Raw genomic sequence first — 16207 nt, 5'->3', positions numbered from 1 at the left:
TCATAAGGCCCCAGATTTTCATTGGCTTTTTTCCCCAGTCTTAGGAGAAATAGTTGACATATACCACTGTATATGTTTAAGACATACATTGCAATGACTTGCTTTACATATATTATGGAATGATTATTACTACAGGTTCAGCTAACATCCATCATCTTATATAGATACAGAAAAACAAAAAAATTTTCTCCTTGTTATGAGAATTCTTAGGACTTACTCTCTTAACTTTCCTATATATTACGCAGCAATGTTAATTATAGTTATCATGTTGTACATTATATTCTTAGTACTTATTAATCATATCTGGAAATCTGTAACTTTGACCACCTTTCTTCAATTTCTCCTCTCCTCGTCCTCTGTCTCTGGTAACCACATCCGATCTCTTTCTATGACCCTGCTTTTTTGTTTTCTTTAGATTCCACATGTAAGTGAGATCATGTAGTATTTGGCTTTCTCTGTCCAACTTATTTCACTTAGCATAAGGTCTTCAAGGTCCCTCCATTTTGTATAAATGGTAGGATTTGCTTGGTTTTTGTGGATGAGTAATATTTCGTTGTGTATATATACGACAACTCCGTTACCCATTCAGCCATCAATGTACGCTTAGGTTGTTTCTGTCTCCTGGCTATTGTAAATAATGCTGCTATGAAAGTGGGGATGCAGGTATCTTTTGGAGTCAAGGTTTTCATTTCCTTTGGATATATTCCCAGAAGTAGAATTGCTGAATCATAAGGTAGTTCTATTTTTAATTTGAAGATCTTTTATTCTGTTTTACATAGTGGCTGTTCCAATTTACAATCCCAACAACAGTGCACAAGGGTTCCCTTTTCTCCACATCTATGCCAGCATGTTACTTCTGGTCTTTCTATTTTAATTATTTTTTATTGAAGGATAACTGCTTTATAGAATTTTGCCCTTTTCTGTCAAACCTCAACATGAATCAGCTGTAGGTATACATATATCCCCTCCCGTCTGAAGCTTCCTCCCAGCTCCCTCCCCATCCCACCCCTCTAGGTTGATACAGAGCCCCTGTTTGAGTTTCCTGAGCCATACAGCAAATTCCAGTTGGCTATTTTACATATGGTACTGTAAGTTTCCATGTTCCTCCTTCCGTACATCTCGCCCTCTCCTCCCCTCTCCCCATGTCCATAAATCTATTCACTATGTCTGTTTCTCCACGGCTGCCTGTAAGTAAATTCTTCAGTACCATTTTTCTAGATTCAATGTATATGTATTAGAATACAGTATTTATCTTTCTCTTTCTGACTCACTTCACTTTGTATGACTTCCCTGGTGGCTCAGACGGTAAAGCATCTGCCTGCAATGCGGGAGACCCGGGTTCGATTCCTGGGTTGGGAAGATCCCCTGGAGAAGGAAATGGCAATCCACTCCAGCACTCTTGCCTGGAAAATCCCATGGACGGAGGATCCTGATAGGCTAAAGTCCATGGGGTCACAAAGAGTCAGACACGACTGAACGACTTCACTTCACTCACTTTGTATAATAGGTTCTAGGTTCATCCACCTCATTAGAATTGCCTCAAATGCATTCCTTTTTACGGCTGAGTAGTATTCCATTGTGTTTATATACCACAACTTCTTTATCCATTCATCTGTCGATGGACATCTTGGTTGCTTCCATGTTCTAGCTATTGTAAATAGTGCTACAATGATCAATAGGATGGATACCTGTGTCTCTTTCAATTTTGGTTTCCTTAGGGTATATGCCTAGGAGTGGGATTGCTGAGTCATATGGTGGTTTTATTCTTAGTTGTTTAAGGAATCTGCATACCGTCTTCCATAGTGGCTGTATCAATTTACATTCCCACCAACAGTGCAAGAGTGTTCCCTTTTCTCCATACCCTTTCCAGCATTTATTGTTTGTAGACTTTTTGATGATGGCCATTCTAACAAATGTGAGGCAATATCTCATTGTGATTTTATTTTGCATATCCCTCAGATGGAGCCAGTGATAAAGAACCTGCCTGCAAATGCAGGAGACACAGGTTTAATCCCTGGGTAAGGAAGATCCCCCGGAGGAGGAAATGGCAAACCACTCCAGTATCCTTGCCTGGAGAATCCTATGGACAGAGGAGACTGGCAGGCTACAGTGCAAAGGGTCACAAAGAGTCAGATACTACTGAAGTGACTTAGGACAGATGGAATGACTTGTGATATTCAGCATCACTTCATGTACTGCCAACTTTCTTTAGTAAAATGCTTCACCATTCTCTGACCTGCTGTCAATATGCAAGTTTGGAAAAATGTTTAATGTAGACTTCTGAGATTTAGGAGACTTCAGTTCAGTCAGTTCAGTCACTCAGTCATATGCGACTCTTTGCAACCCCATGCATCGCAGCACTCCAGGCCTCCCTGTCCATCACCAACTCCCGGAGTTTACTGAAACTCACATCCATTGAGTCAGTGATGCCATCCAGCCATCTCATCCACTGTCATCCCCTTCTCCTCCTGCCCCCAATTCCTCCCAGCACCAGGGTCTTTTCCAATGAGTCAGCTCTTCACATGAGGTGGCCAAAGTATTGGAGTTTCAACTTTAGCATCAGTCCTTCCAATGAACACCCAGGACTGATCTCCTTCAGAATGGAATGGTTGGATCTCCTTGCAGTCCAAGGGACTCTCAAGAGTCTTATCCAACACCACAGTTCAAAAGCATCAATTCTTCTGTGCTCAGCTTTCTTTATAGTCCAACTCTCACATCCATACATGACCACTGGAAAAACCATAGCCTTGACTAAATGGACCTTTGTTGGCAAAGTAATGTCTCTGCTTTTGAATATGCAGTCTAGCTTGGTCATAACTTTCCTTCCAAGGAGTAAGCGTCTTTTAATTTCATGGCTGCAATCACCATCTGCAGTGATTTTGGAGCCCCCCAAAATAAAGTCTGACACTGTTTCCACTGTTTCCCCATCTATTTCCCATGAAGTGATGGGACCAGATGGCATGATCTTCGTTTACTGAATGTTGAGCTTTAAGCCAACTTTTCCACTCTCCTCTTTCACTTTCATCAAGAGGCTCTTTAGTTCCTCTTCACTTTCTGCCCTAAGGGCGGTGTCATCTGCATATCTGAGGTTATTGATATTTCTCCTGGCAATCTTGATTCCAGCTTGTGCTTCTTCCAGCCCAGCGTTTCTCATGATGTACTCTGCATATAAGTTAAATAAGCAGGGTGACAACATTCAGCCTTGAAGTACTCCTTTTCTTATTTGGAACCAGTCTGTTGTTCCATGTCCAGTTCTAACTGTTGCTTCCTGACCTGCATATAGGTTTCTCAAGAGGCAGGTCAGGTGGTCTGGTATTTCCATCTCTTTAAGAATTTTCCACAGTTTATTGTGATCTACACAGTCAAAGGCCTTGGCATAGTCAATAAAGCAGAAATAGATGTTTTTGCATATATGAAAAGACATTTATCTCTCTATTTGGATGCTCTTTGCACACAAGTAAGATAGCATTGCTTACTTGGTATTAAAGAGTACAGAATTGGAAGGCAATGTAAATGAAGCTCAGCTCTACCACGTTATACCTGTGTGGCCTTGAACCCCAGAACAAACCTCTTACTTTCCCAAGTGTTAATTTCTAGTAGCTGTTTCTTGTTTAATGGGGAAAAATAATATTATTTACCTCCCAAGGTTATCATGAAGAATATGAGATAATTTATCAAAGGTTTTAGTGAAGTACCTACCCACCGTCAGCACTCAATAAGAGTTTGTTGAAAGAGTGCAAAGGAAGAAGCTAGAGAAGGAGGAGGAAGGGAAAGGGAATTTGATTCTAAATGTAAGCATAACCAGAGGGAACTGAGGTTGAAGAAAGGATTGTTTGCACGGGGTGGAACATGAAGAAGCAACAGCCAAACACAAGATGACTTTTGCAAAAAACAGGCTATCTAAATATTTCATAGCCTCGTAAAAGTTACATAACTGTGAAGTTTGTTGGACAAACTTATTTACCTTTTTTTTTTACATTATTTTCCTTTCATTTCTTCAATGTATATACATATATATTTTTTTTCTGTTAAGAAGCATATCTAGAAGATTCCAGTTAATCTTGAAGTTGCAAATAGCAAACCAGAGAGGGTTGGACTAACCTTGGAAAAGCACACCCTTAAAATGATGCTGATTTTTTTTTCTCTGGCTGGCAAAATTATATGTGTCTGGCATTAGTTTCCTCCACCTCATTACAGACCAGTGCCAAAGGAATCCCCAAACATCCAGGTACTGTTTTACTTTGTTCTGAACGACAGTTGAAGCTTTGGTGCCTCCTGTTTCTTTTCAACTGGATAGGATAGTCATTTCTGCCCAGCTCAAAGTTCATCTCCCTTGCAGGGGAAGATGCATTCTGCCATTAAATCTAAAACGGCCTTGACATGTTGTTTTAATACCTCATGGATGTGGAAAGTCTGCTGTGGCCTAATGTGAGACGTGGGAAAAGATGTGATCTGGATGTGTTCATACACTGGCATGACAAATCACACTTTCTGTGGGTTGAACACAATATCTGATACCTAAATTAACTCTTACTACCCTTTTGTGTGCTGCTAAATTATGTTACTATTTTAAGTGGTAATAGTGGGCTTATAAACTATTTCTCTGTCAGTCCTTCTCATACAACTGAATTCTATAATGGAATTACAACCATAGGAGAGTGCTTAAAGATCTCATTTGATAGAAAACAATTCAGTATGAACACTTTAGCTTTTTAAGACAAGTTTTCTGATATTTCTGGAGTGCTACCAAAGATCCCCAATATGGTAACCATGGAGGACTCAGGAGATGGCAATACTGTGCTTGATACTTTACCTAATTATGTTTGATCCTCAGGACAACCTTATTAAAGATGATATTATCATGAGAAAAATGAGTCTGAGAGATGTAACTTACTTAAAATCATAAAGAAAGCCAAAAGTAATTCTAGGTATTGAATCCTATCTGAGTGAAAATGTTTGAAGGATGCATTTATTCAATGATAATTTCATGAATTCTATACTTCACCAGAGAAGGTTTAGGCATCTACATTGAACAAAACATTGTGCCAGCACTGGGACCACACCAGAAGAGACCAGAGACAGTCTTTGTACTCATGGAGTTTCCAATCAACCAAGGAGACAGATACTTAAAAACTGCAGTTAATAAGACAAAGATATTCCATCTGCAAGTGTTCACAGATTCCCCTCCCTCAAATAGTCTAATGGGAAAAAAGAGCTCATTTTCCCTTTCTGTGCTCACCCTGCCCTAAATAAAAGAAAGAGAATCTTGAGAAAGAGGAAGATCAGCCTATATAAAAGCATATATATGTATAATTTTATCAAATATTATTGCAAAATATACATATAAAAACATAAATGTACAGGTAAATAAAGAACACTAGATTGAACAACCATGTACTCACCACTCTAGTCAAGAAATACCCTTCAAGATTCAATCTGCTCACTGCTGATGTGTCAAAGAAGTCAAAGTCAGCTGAAATTCTGAAATAATAATTTATAGTCATTTGCTCACAAGTATAAATAACTGCTTATAACTGGGTATAAGTAATATATTTAACTTATTCTATTTAATCACAAACAGTATGATTATGAGTAACCAAAGCATGTCAATAACTTTTTTTTTTTTTTAAGTTCTAACTGATTCAAACAATACTTTATTTGGTGGTACAAATGTTAAGTGTTCTTACGAAGATTAGGACAAACATGATAATTCACAAGGGATTCACTCAGAAAACCAAAGCGGGTCCAGGTAAGTGGTCAATTTAGTGCTAGAAGTTCAGAGCAGCTAAAAGAAAAATTTTCTAGCCTAAGTAAAGTTTATGTAACTTAGTGGGGAAAAAACACTGATCTTAAATCCCAGCTGAACAGAAACCTATCTATTCACGGCACGGAGTAAGTTATTCAGTGACGATAGCCCATATATCTACAGCATTAAACAAAACATATGCTAAAACAGTTCATTCAAAATTAAGGAAAATATAGATAATTGTTTAGATGTTATTTTCAACAATTCACTCATAGGCATTTGAAATCTGTTTTATTTCTTACCACAAAAATGTTATTGTTTTATGAATAAACAGTTTAATTTTAGACAAGCTCCTTTTCTCTAATTTATAGCAACTGGTTCAAAAAAATTCCAAAGCAACTAGGGAGTTTAGTCACAGATGTCAGCACCCGGTGGTGGTAAAACTAAAGGGCTCTGACTTCAAAGAGTTAGGGAAGATTCGTCACAATGTAATAAAATGAACAAATGTACAGACATCATAAGTGGCAGAAAGGGCCAGAAACACAGAAATGAACACTGTGGAGATAAGTCAATGTCTGCTGGGTGCTGTGTTTCTGAAGTTGTTTCACTCTTCAGCAACTATCCAGAAACCCATATTTAGCTTCCTGTTCTGTGCCCATGACCCCAAATTAACTTTATCTCCCATGACTTCCTCTCCTACCACCACACCACTCTACTTAAAATTCCCTTTTGGCAAGCTGGAAGAAAAAGACTTTTCTGATGGGAGAGTTTTGGGGGTTGATTTGCACTTTGCAGTTAATACTGCATTCTTCCCATATTTACCTAGGAGCTTAAAAAGTGTTCTTAGGTCTCTGTCCTTTGATGTTAGCCCCATCTTCAGATAGGCTCTTTCCACAACATGGCCCCAGGCAGGTATGGGTTGCATAGCCCTCGATAGCCACAAGCTCATAAGGAGAATCCTTGCTCTCCAGCATCTTTAACAAGTCCTGGAAAATGATTCTGATTGGCTGAGACTGGATTCACAGCCTGAAACCCATGGCCAGGGAGGGAGGTGGGCTTGCCTTAATTTGGGGCACCGCAAGGGAGAGAAGGAACACTATCTGAAAGAAAAGAGGGAAGTAGTCTTTCACCAGAAGAGCAGTGGTACAATGCTCCAAAAAAGCGAAGTGTAGGAGGCAGTTTGAAAGGAAATTAAGAGGACACTTGCCGTCCTCAAGTGACTCAGAGCTCAGGTAGACAATAGGAAGACACCAAAGTACCAAAAGATAGTGCTTGGTAACTGCCTTTTACCAGATGGCAATCCTGGGGATAAAGGATAATGAAGTAACAGAATGTTAATGATAACAGGAAGCTACCAGTGTCCTTAAAGCAGCTGGGAGAAGGTTGTGCTACTGGAGCCTAGAAACCACTTAGTTAGACAGGAAACGAGACTCACAGAAAAAGTAGCCATGTGGCCGGGGCTAGTGTCAGGAAGGAGGAGGTGCAGCCACACTGGGATGCCTCCTTTAGTGGAGACAGCAGGAGAGAAGTACAAGGGTCTCTCTTGCTTCCTCCCTCCAGTCTCCCTTCAGTGTATCCTATTGGCTGCATGGAGTCAGAAGTAATCAACAAATGCATAAATTCCTGTCCTCTGGAAAGGAGATGTCAAGATGGATTTAGAAGTTCAATTGATTTGACTGAACACCGATGAAAGATAAAGGGAAGGAACAGTAAAGAAAGCCTGCAGACTCAGAGATAAAATGGGACCTGTGAAAAGAGAGGAGGCAGATCAAAGCACTGGGTACTAAGGGTCTCAGACGGTCAGAGAGTCTTGAGAAAGACTCAACCAGTCTAACAATTTGCTCCATCACATAAATTCTCCACAGGGGAATCTTCTGTCCTGACCATGCTCAGTCACTGACTGCAGGCTGCCTATGGAGCAAGGGGCCTCAGCTCCAGAGCTGAGGCAGATCCTAAAGGCACCACCGCTGGTCACACTCAGCTTCCCAACCTTCCTACAGCATGTTCTCTGGTGAAGGGAGTCAAGGACATATGCTTCAGTGAGGGAGTTTGGGAAATCTAGATCGCTATGTTCAACCTCTGAAACAGAGCAGAACTGGAGGAGAAAGGGGAACAGATCAAGGGGCAAATGGGCTATCGACTGGCACACGGGCAAAGAAAGTATTCGTTGGAGTAACTACATTCAAGAGTTGTAGTATATAATGTTTTACTGTGTCTAGATTTGGGAGCACTGCTCTTAAGATTAAAATTGCCTAATAACTTCTTAAGAAATCAACTCTTCATCAGATAAAAAAATCAAAAACAGAAAGTTGACTGATGGACAAAGAATGCAGAGCTGGAGCAACCCCACACCCACCTTCAGCCTCTTTCTTTTGTAGATGTTAGAACTTCAAAGAGGTTGAGTCAGATGCTTCAATTCAGAAAACTAGTCTGTGACATGGAGAAGGAAATGGCAACCCACTCCAGAGTTCTTGCCTGGAGAATCCAGGGACGGGGGAGCCTGGTGGGCTGCCGTCCATGGGGTCACACAGAGTCGGACACGACTGAAGCGATTTAGTAGCAGCAGCAGCAGCAGCAGCAGTCTGTGACAGAATCAAGACTATAATTTTTTTTTTTTTTTTACTTTTGCAAGATGCTCACATCAAGGATCTAATAACCTTTAGCTTAATTTAAAACGCTTGATAGTTCTACATGACAGAAGCTAGGCAATTTTGTATTTTAGGTATACTTCCATGTGAGGAGGGCAAAAGAAACAGAACCTGATGGGCAGTTTATTTCTTAAGCTGACTTTATTAAAAGTAAAACTCAAAACAACCAGTCCCCAAAATAAATGAACAGTTCTACTTTACTGCTTTAGCACATTTAGTAAACCCCTAATTTATAAGTTGTTAGGATGAAATGAATCAACCTAGGCCTAATCTATACTAATTGATTTATAAGTTTTTTAACAGTTGTTTATAAATCTATAAATATACTTTGAGTAATTTTCTCACTAAGAACAGTGACATAATGGCATATTAAAAGGTCTCAGGTTGAGAGTAATGTGTATAAATAGTTATAATAAAATTTCAAGTTAATTATCTCTATTGGGATGGTAGTACCATCCAATTATAGCCTCTTGAAGATTTCTAAATATATGCTATGTTACTTATCCTTTGCTGGATAAGCACAGTTATTTTATTACTGTTTATCTGTTATAAGATGCTGGATTGTAAAATGTCAATAGTGTAATGAATTTGCTCACAAATAGTCACATCCTGGAATTTTGCATTTTAATCACTTAGGCCACTTAGGACAGACTACAGGGCATTATTTAAAGATATCTTAGAGAAACTGCCTCCAGAAGATATTCAAACACACATATGCATTATCTGTGCATGTGTTATGGATATCTGCAAAATAAGACTAGACATTGTAGAAATCCTGGTGCACTAAATTTTGCTACAAAAGGCATACAAGGACATAAAAGTTTAAAGTTAGAGAGCTAAGAGATTGGGTCATGTCTCTGGAGCAGTGTTATTTTAACTTTATTTTTTGAAGGGTAACTTACAGAACGTGCTGAGTGGCATATTTAAACTTTCAGGGAAATTGAAAGGAAATGACAGAAAAATGTAGACATAGTTTCATGTCCTTAAGTTAAAGAAGGATTTTGCAATAGTCACTGCATCCTCATATAAAAAAATTTACTGATTATCAATTTTTGAGAGTATTTTTACAGCCTCTACATCTAAGTAAAAGCACACAGACTATAATCACAGTTTCTGTATCTGCAAAGCTGATGAAAAATTAAAAACACTGCACATGTCTTTAAAAACAAGCTCAGACTGAAGTAATATTTAGAACAACAGCCATGGAAATCACACCAGGAAATGTTAAATAAGACTGAAGATTCATTTTACGTGCTCAGTTTTATAGTACCTTTCAAATGTATACTTCCATAACATGTACTTTCAACAAGGAGCTAAAGTATCTGAAAGTTAGAAACAGCTTTGATGTACCAAGATACAAGTATATTGTGATATTTTGCCAAAAACATTCAGGTGATCTTAAATGTATTGTCAGCACACAGCTTGTCAGCATAGAGTTTGTTTCAAAGATGATAGGTAAAATTATGGACATCTTGTAGGTTTTTTCCCTGAATCATATTTAAAGGGGAAAAAAAATCCTTCAGTGATTTCTAAGTCGTGAATAATTTATTTCCAATAGTCTATTAGGGAAAATGTGTAATAGAGTTTTAAATTCCACATTGGGCTCTAGATAGCTCTCCTAAATTTCCTACAAGTCATGATAATAGAGTTTCTGCTGTCCTAATGTTTGAAAATTTGAAATATATTTTCATTTCCCTAAGATTCTGTTCTTAAACTACTCATCATTTCCTTCCAATTTATAATTTGATTTAATCTTTTCTAGATAAGGGCTACAGCTGAGTTGTGATGTGACACTGCTAGCACATTTCCACCCCTTGATGGTTTGTATTTTGTGTCATTGAATATATATGTTCTCGTTTTTTGATTGAATATAAGCCTTGGGTATGCTGGGGGTGGGAGGTGTTAATTATGTTCTATTCCTTCCCTCCCAGTTCCTTCACATCATCCCTTAGGCAGAAAAGTGTTACTGTGAGAGATCAGGTTTAAGGGCATCTTATTTTTTTGCTGTATCTAAAGAGCTAGGGGTGGGTAGTCAGTCACCATGTCAAGTTCAATGTTAGCAACTGAAACAATGGCATGTAGACATGAAGTCTTCAGATGGTCTCATGAGGTAAATAAAAAGATAACTTTCAATAAGCTGTTTCCCTAGAATTTCCCATATCCTCTCCACTCACGCGCTTCAAGAGTTCTTTGGCAGGATAGTTGTAACCATTAGGATAATTTCATTTACAATGCAATAATTAAAAATTTCCCCAAATATCTGTGGTTTAAACCACAAAGATGTATTTCTCACTCATGCCCCACCCAGGTTATTGGGGGGAAGAAGAAAATGGCAATAACAGAACCACTCAGAGTACATAACCATGATGTTTAGCTACTAACTATGCATGTTGGTATGCAGAATAGCTTATACTTTATTATGACTATTAAGTCTACACTTAAAAGTCTACATGATAGTAGAGATAAAATGGGTAAAAAGTCATGAAGCCGTTAAAGGCAGTGTTTAATAATATCAACCATGAAGTACAAAGATATTTTTGGTGTTCGCCAATAGAAAATCATAAATTTGGTGAAAATCAAACTGGAAGTTAGACTTTTTTACAAAAGAAGTTGAGATATAATCCAACCACTAGCTCTGGGCCAACAGAAAATAAGGACAGGTGTCAGAGGATACTCAGCAAATTTCATAAAGCAGGAAGGCTCCACATATTCAGATGACAAGATCAATACTGGCTAATGGGTACTTTGACACCAACATGTTTAAGAGCTGGGCATATTAAACAATTTTAATGAGGGTTTGATGGCATTTGGTTATTATTGAATATACGTTTGTTTACTGTCTTTGTCTGAATTTTGCAATGAGGAGTTCATGATCTGAGCCACAGTCAGCTCCCGGTCTTGTTTTTGCTGACTGTATAGAGCTTTTCCATCTTTGGCTGCAAAGAAAATAATCAATTTGATTTTGGTATTGACCATCTGGTGATGTCCATATATACAGTCTTCTATTGTGTTGTTGGAAGAGGGTGTTATGACCAGTGCATGCTCTTGAGAAAACTCTGTTAGCCTTTGACCTGCTTCACTTTGTACTCCAAGGCCAAATTTGCCTGTTACTCCAGGTATCTTTCAGAGAAGGTGATGGCACCCCACTCCAGTACTCTTCCATGGGATTCCATGGAAGGAGAAGCCTGGTAGGCTGCATTCCATGGGATCGCCAAGAGTCGGACACGACTGAGCGACTTCACTTTCACTTTTCACTTTCATGCATTGGAGAAGGAAATGGCAACCCACTCCAGTGTTCTTGCCTAGAGAATCCCAGGGACGGGGGAGCCTGGTGGGCTGCCGTCTATGGGGTCTCACAGAGTCGGACACGACTGAAGCGAGTTAGCAGCCAGGTGTCTTTTGACTTCCTACTTTTGCATTCCAGCCCTCTATGATGAAAAGGACATCTTTTGCAGATGTTAGTTCTAGAAGGTCTTGTAGGTCTTCATAGAACTGTTCAGCTTCACCTTCTTCAGCATTACTGGTCAGGGCATAGGCTTGGATTACTGTGATATTGAATGGTTTGCCTTGGAAATGAACAGAGATCATTCTGTCATTTCTGAGATTTCATTCAAGTACTGCATTTTGGATTCTTGTTTACTATGATGGCTACTCCATTTCTTCTAAGGTATTCTTGCCCACAGTAGTAGATATAATGGTCATCTGAGTTAAATTCACTCATTCCAGTCCATTTTAGTTCACTGATTCCTAAAATGTCGATGTGCACTCTTGCCGGAGAAGGCAATGGCACCCAACTCCAGTACTCTTGCCTGGAAAATCCCATGGATGGAGGAGCCTGGTGGGCTGCAGTCCATGGGGTCGCTAGGAGTCGGACATGGCTGAGCGACTTCACTGTCACTTTTCACTTTCATGCATTGGAGAAGGAAATGGCAACCCACTCCAGTGTTCTTGCCTGGAGAATCCCAGGGACGGGGGAGCCTGGTGGGCCGTCTATGGGGTCATACAGAGTCGGACACGACTGAAGCGACTTAGCAGCAGCAGCAGCACTCTTGCCATCTCCTCTTTACCAATTCCATTTGCCTTGATTCATGGACCTGACATGAATTCCTATGCAGATTCCTATGACACCAGATTCCTATGCAATATTGCTATTTACAGCATTGGACTTGACTTCCATCACCAGTCACATCCACAACTGTGTGTTGTTTTTGCTTTGGCCCCATCACTTCATTCTTTCTTGAGTTGTTTTCTCCATTGATCTCCCGTAGCATATTGGGCACCTACCGACCTGGGGCGTTCATCTTTCAGTATCCTATCTTTTTGCCTTTTCATGCTGTTCATGGGGTTCTCAAGGCAAGAATACTGAAGTAGTTTGCCATTCCCTTCTCCAGTGGATGACGTTTTGACAGAACTCTCCACCATAGAAAACCACTAGACCACTCAGGAATGACCTAAACCGAAATCCTTACAATTATACAATGGAAGTGAGAAATAAATTCAAGGGTTTAGATCTGATAGAGTGCCTGATGAACTTTGGATGGAGGTTCGTGACACTGTACAGGAGGCAGTGATCAAGGCCATTCTGAAGAAAAAGAAAAGTAAAAAGGCAAAATGGTTGTCTGAGGAGGCCTTACAAATAGCTGAGAAAAGAAGAGAAGCTAAACGCAAAGGACAAAAGGAAAGATATACCCATTTGAATGCAGAGTTCCAAAGAAGAGCAAGGAGAGATAAGAAAGCCTTCCTCAGTGACCAGTGCAAAGAAATAGAGGGAAAAATAGAATAGGAAAGACTAGAGATCTCTTAAAGAAAATTACAGATACCAAGGGAATGTTTCATGCAAAGATGGACACAATAAAGGACAGAAATGGTATGGACCTAATAGAAGCAGAAGATATTAAGAAAAGGTACAAGAATACACAGAACTATACAAAAAAGATCTTCATGACCCAGATAACCATGATGGTGTGATCACTCACCTAGAGCCAGACATCCTGGAATGCGAAGTCAAGTGGGCCTTAGGAAGCATCACTACAAACAAAACCAGTGGAGGTGATAGAATTCCAGTTGAGCTATTTCAAGTCCTAAAAGATGATGCTGTGAAAGTGCTTCACTCAATATGCCAGCAGATTTGGAAAACTCAGCAGTGGCCATAGGACTGGAAAAGGTCAGTTTTCATTCCAATCCCAAAGAATGTTCAAACTACCACACAATTGCACTCATCTCAATGCTGGAAAAGTAAAGCTCAAAATTCTCCAAGCCAGGCTTCAATAGTATGTGAACTATGAACTTCCAGATGTTCAAGTTGGATTTATAAAAGGCAGAGGAACCAGAGATCATATTTCCAACATCTGTTGGATCATCAAAAAAGCAAGAGAGTTCCAGAAAAACATCTGCTTCTGCTTTATTGACTATGCCAAAGCCTTTGTGTGGATCACAACAAACTGTGGGAAATTCTTAAAGAGATGGGAATACCAGACCACCTGACCTGCCTCCTGAGAAATCTGTATGCAGGTCAAGCTGCAACAGTTAGAACTGGACATGGAACAGACTGGTTCCAAATAGGAAAAGGAGTACATCAAGGCTGTATATTGTCACCCTGTGTATTTAACTTCTATGTACAGTGTATCATGCAAAATGCCAGGCTGGATGAAGCATAAGCTGGAATCAAGATTGCTGGGAGAAATATCAATAACCTCAGATATGCAGATGACACCACCCTTATGGCAGAAAGCAAAGAAGAACTAAAGAGCCTCTTGATGAAAGTGAAAGAGGAGAGTGAAAAAGTTGACTTAAAACTCAACATTCAGAAAACAAAGATCATGGCATCCGATCCCATCACTTCATGGCAAACAGATAGGGAAACAATAGAAACAGTGACAGTCTTTATTTTCTTGGGCTCCCAAATCACTACAGATGGTGACTGCAGCCATGAAATTAAAAGACCCTTGCTCCTTGGAAGAAAAGCTATGACCAAGCTAGACACTATATTAAAAAGCAGAGACACTACTTTGCCAAAAAGATCCATTTAGTCAAGGCTATGTTTTTTCTGATAGTCATGTATGGATGTGAGAGTTGGACTATAAAGAAAGCTGAGTACCAAAGAATTGATGCTTTTGAACTGTAGTGTTGGAGAAGACTCTTGAGAGTCCCTTGGACTGCAAGGAAACCCAACCAGTCAATCCTAAAGGAAATCAGTCCTGAATATTTACTGGAAGGACTAATGCTGAAGCTGAAACTCCAATACTTTGGCCACCTGATGTGAAGAACTGACTCATTGGAAAAGACCCTGATGCTGGGAGAGATTGAAGGCAGGAGGAGAAGGGGATGACAGACAATGAGATAGCTGGATGGCATCACCGACTGGATGGAGTTGGTGATGGAAAGGGAAGCCTGGTGTGCTGCAGTCCATGGCGCCACAAAGAGTTGGACACGACTGAATGACTGAACTGAACTACCTTTGTATCTTCTAGTATTTTTTCAAGTATTCTGAAACAGAAATGTATTTTATAGATAAAAATGAAACAATCAATTGTTCTCTTGCTTAAAAAAGTTAATTCTCCAGGGTTAATTCTCTTGTTTAACCCTGGAGAAGGAAATGGCAACCCACACCAGTATTCTTTCTGGAGAATTCCATGGACAGAGGAGCCTGGCTGGCTACAGTCCATGTGATTGCAGAGTTGGACATGACTGAGTAACAAAAACTTTCTTGTTTATAATATAATAATAATATTAATCAATTGGTGTCTTGTTTAAAAAATTAATGCATTTAATTTAAAAGGATTTTGATATAAGGAAATAATTTAAATACAGAATGCTTAGTGCACAAAGAAGAGGGTTGGTAGAACTGGGAGAGAGAGAAGGTGGGAAGAAGGGAGGAGGATGGAGACAGGGAAGAAGAGAGGGAAAAGGAACTCCTTTAAGCAAACAAGAGTTTCAAAAAGTCCCTTAGTAGACTAGGATTAGAAGTTTATATGCGATTTCCACCATATATTATTTGTGGTAGGCTATAATGTTCCTATTAACAGTGTGGTGGGGTTTAGTTGCTAAGTCGTGTCCGACTCTTGCGACCCCCATGGACAGTAGCCTGCCAGGCTCCTCTGTCCATGGGATTCTCCAGGCAAGAATACTGGAGTGGGATGCCATATCCTTGTAGCAAAATGTCAATAAGGGCTTCCCAGGAGGTGCAATGGTAGAGAATCTGCCTGCTAACACAGGAGAATCAAGAGATGTGTGTTCAACTCCTGGGTCAGAAGATCCCCTGGAGTAGGAAATGGCAACCCACTCCAAAGGTCTTGCCTGGAAAATCCCATGGACAGAGGAACCTTGGTAGGCTATAGACCACGGGGTCGCAAAGGGGTTGCAAAGAGTTGGATACAACTAAGCAACTGGACATACACATACACACAAAATGTCAATAATTCCAATTCCATATTGTTTATTCAATCACTTACAGTAATTTGTTGTCTTTGTAAAATCAAAATTTAACAAATCCCATCCATGTATTCTTACACATTATGTCTTGGATCAGTTGGACCCAAATTTAAAATGAGTCAAAGTCTGAAGCTCAGAAGATGATGACAAAAATAAAGAGGGAGACCCAGGTCCTGCCCCTAAGAAATGACGAATTCTCAACAGGAAATTACTGTGAATCCATGACAAAGATGAACCCTAGACATCAGGCTCACAGGATTAGTAAAGATTGCTTGCTCAAGCTTGGCTTGAGAGCAGTTTCCCTTTAAGAAGCAGTGCAGGCATGACAATAAAGATCTGTAATTAAGTTAAGAGCCACAGATAAGGGTCCTTCTCCTATTTT

At 39.7% G+C, this 16207-nt stretch overlaps 1 long non-coding RNA gene across 4 annotated transcripts in view; it reads right to left on the bottom strand.

Moving 5' to 3' along the window:
• LOC147371366 (uncharacterized) overlaps positions 1–16207 on the bottom strand; it is a 178302-nt gene that overhangs the window by 141779 nt on the left and 20316 nt on the right. For all 4 annotated transcript variants that reach the window (XR_015164784.1, XR_015164780.1, XR_015164785.1 and 1 more), the window contains exon 3: positions 5403–5481. This is a non-coding gene — a long non-coding RNA (uncharacterized LOC147371366). The remainder of the gene's footprint in view (positions 1–5402; positions 5482–16207) is intronic.

The sequence above is a fragment of the Bos grunniens genome, chromosome 5 (assembly GCF_055505025.1).
Source record: "Bos grunniens cultivar Pamir isolate PY7600 chromosome 5, Bosgru_T2T1.0, whole genome shotgun sequence".
NCBI lineage: Eukaryota > Metazoa > Chordata > Mammalia > Artiodactyla > Bovidae > Bos > Bos grunniens.
The sequence above is the reverse complement of the archived record's forward strand: the minus strand, read 5'-3'. Positions and strand labels throughout refer to the sequence as shown.